This window comes from Bidens hawaiensis, unplaced genomic scaffold (genome assembly GCF_021521415.1).
Source record: "Bidens hawaiensis isolate Kalapana, Puna unplaced genomic scaffold, B.hawaiensis_p1.1 tig00000458_1, whole genome shotgun sequence".
In the NCBI taxonomy this organism is placed as follows: domain Eukaryota; kingdom Viridiplantae; phylum Streptophyta; class Magnoliopsida; order Asterales; family Asteraceae; genus Bidens; species Bidens hawaiensis.
In genome coordinates this window covers 147475-150607 of record NW_027491030.1, presented here as the reverse complement: position 1 = coordinate 150607, position 3133 = coordinate 147475, and positions in this window count along the sequence as shown.

The following is a 3133-nucleotide window of genomic DNA, read 5'->3' as shown; positions in this document are numbered from 1 at the left end:
CACCCACACTCCCTCCTAAAAAGGTCCACGAATCTAGATGGGCTTGTCAAACTAATAGCATTGTCATTGTTACCATCGGCTTGTACTGGGTTAATGATTATGTTGAACGTATGTATTGTACCAAAAAAGTATAAGACGTAAAGCGTAAATTTTACACATGAACATATAGTTGAATTGTATAATGTAAAACGTGTAAAAATGTAAAAGAGGCTATGTAAACTCACCTTGATGATGATTAACTAAAACAAAACTTGTATTTTCACAAACCAATTTTCATTTGTTGAGTGTAGAAAAGAATGAACACATAAATCATGTTTAGAAATATTCAAGGATGCTATTTTTAAACCAAAGAAACATAAACGTCGATTATTCGTGTTTACTTGCTTAACTTAAACAAACAAATTAACAGGAACACTTAAAGAATGAATTTACATGTTCACTAAGAATTAAACGTATTCGTGCTTGTCTATTAAATTTTAACCAAACATAAACTAACTTTAGATTAACATTTGAAAACTTTTTATTTTTTTTATTTAGTAAAAGTTATTATATATAACACAAACCGAGTTACATCTGGATAATGGGTAAGTGAGTAACAAGTTGTGCCGCTATCCTCTTTTAAATCGCAAAGCCTATTCTACTAAATATAAATCCTTGGTTCCTCGGGTTCTGCGTGTCACTGTGGACCATCTTCTACACCCGCTCAAAAAAGCGAACCGCCTCAGAAGCTAGGGATCCAAATGTGTCGAAGGCAAATAAATATCATAACTAAGGTAAATTTGTTTTTGTTTGCTTGTTTGAGCATATTCATATTCACATTTCATCCCGGCCTACAACTCTATTTTAAGTTTAAGGAAAAAATGATTAGAAACATAATGACGTATTCCCGAGTTTACTTAACGAGAGAAAAGAAAGTAAAAGAAAGTTTTTCTTTCCTTTTTTTTCCCTTTCATCTCCTTTCTCTTTTTCTTTTCCTTTCTTCTCAATTCTTTCCATTTTGGAAAGAAAGCTTTCCACCCACTTTTCTTCTTTATTTCTCCCTCTTTCCATTCCTTTCCTTCCATTAATGAAACTTGGGAACACATCATTTGTATTTTTCTTTTCCTTTCTCTCCTAAAAAAAACTATAATAGAAAGTTGTTTGATTTCATTCATTTCTTTTCCTTTCTCTTCATTATTAACACTCAAGAACACAGCATAAAAGTTGCTTCTTTTTTATCGGGACAATTTTATAAAATAATAACTAAGTTTTGAAAATGTTTTAAATTGATTAGTTAATTTTAAAAAAATGTTCCAATTAAGTTATTTAACTTTCATATTTTATTGAATTAAACGTTTTAACATGTTTTTTTAGCATTTTTCTTTTTTGTTTCACATAAGAAATCTTTTTTTTATGTTGACGTTGAGTGACGACGTGAATTTTATTTTTTATTTTTGAATTTTAATATAATGAGCGTTTTTTAAAAAAAATTAACTACATATATTGCAAATTCCGACTCTGACATATTATCCTTTATTTGTTTCTTATCGCAAAAAAAAATCGGTGACACTCGATTTACAGATTTAGTGACCCGATTTAAGAAAAATACGTATGAGTGACTTAATTGGAATATTTTTGAAAGTTGTTTACAATTTTATTAGGTGTTCCTTTTCTTATCCTTCCCTCAAATATAATATATTTTTTGGGTGAGTGAAAGAAAGATAAAAAGAAATAAAAAAAAATATTATTTATCAAAATAAAGATAAATATAGAGAAAGGAATGTAAGTTTTTGAAAAAGTAAGTTAACTAATTTATGAAAATGTGACTTTTAGTTGAATGACTGGTTTATCCCTCACTTGTGACATATTGATAGGAAACTCGAGATCTCTAGTATCCAAGTTTGATATACATTTTGGGTGGATATTGACAATGAATTATTTGAGCTAGACTATACGAGGTTGTCCGTTCGAATCCGGAGCCCACCATGGTTTGAGTCCCACTGTGTTACAAGCCAAACAGAAGAACTCAACCCAAAAGACTAGTCTGATAGGTGAGGGAACCTATTTGGCTTATAAACCCCACATCAGTTGCCCATACAACCGATGTGGGACAAGTCCCATACCTTGCAATGGTTTCAGTCCGTAATGTAAGGCCCCGAACCCGGTAGCCCTACTTTAGCGTCGGATTTACTCATAAACACAGTTCTTCAATCAGAGTTTATTAAAACTTTTCGCGGAATATAAAACATCAATCATTTGTTACAAAACGTTAAACCTTTTCTTTGATACCATAACACAAAACTTTATATTTAAAACATCTTTACTTCTTTCTTCAGATGCCAGCCGTTCAATCCATGCCGTGTGTCATCCTCATGCTAACTCTGTAATCAGCTCACCTGCGTGCATACTAAAAGTCAGCTACGCTGAGTGAGTTCTAGTTAATCGAACGCCATACAATACATACACATACATACATATCCGTAGATACATATCCATACTTCACTAGTTACCCTTCTGTTCTACATACACACTTACTACCATACATACACACATATTTATAACCACTAACCTCAGTCTACCGAGAGTACGTTCATAGTCCGCCGTCTATACCTGTACTCAAGGTCGTGAACACGTAAAAGGTCCGCGGTCCTTACCTATGTTCACCCTTTATGGTACGTGCAAGGTCCGCAGTCCTTCCCTATACCATCCTACATCCACAACACGTACAAGGTCCACAGTCCTCCCCTATGTTGCAACCTAAACCATAGCACGTACGAGGTCCGCAGTCCTCCCCTATACTACCACAATACAACTACAGCACGTATAAGGTCCACAGTCCTTTCCTATGCTGATGCCTATCTATAATACGTATGAGGTCCGCAGTCCTTAACTACGTTGTCGTCTATTATCTGTAACACGTATAAGGCCCACCGTCCCTATCTACGTTTACGTCTATCATCTACTTTACGTATAAGGCCCGCAGTCCTTAACTACGTTTACATCTATCATCTACTTTACGTATAAGGCCCGCAGTCCTTAACTACGCCATCACCAGCCGAGTCTATGTCCGACAAAAGCTAGAGGGATTTGCCATCCTAACTTACTATGTCGAACGTAGAACTCACATACCATTCGTGTACCTGCATACACCTAC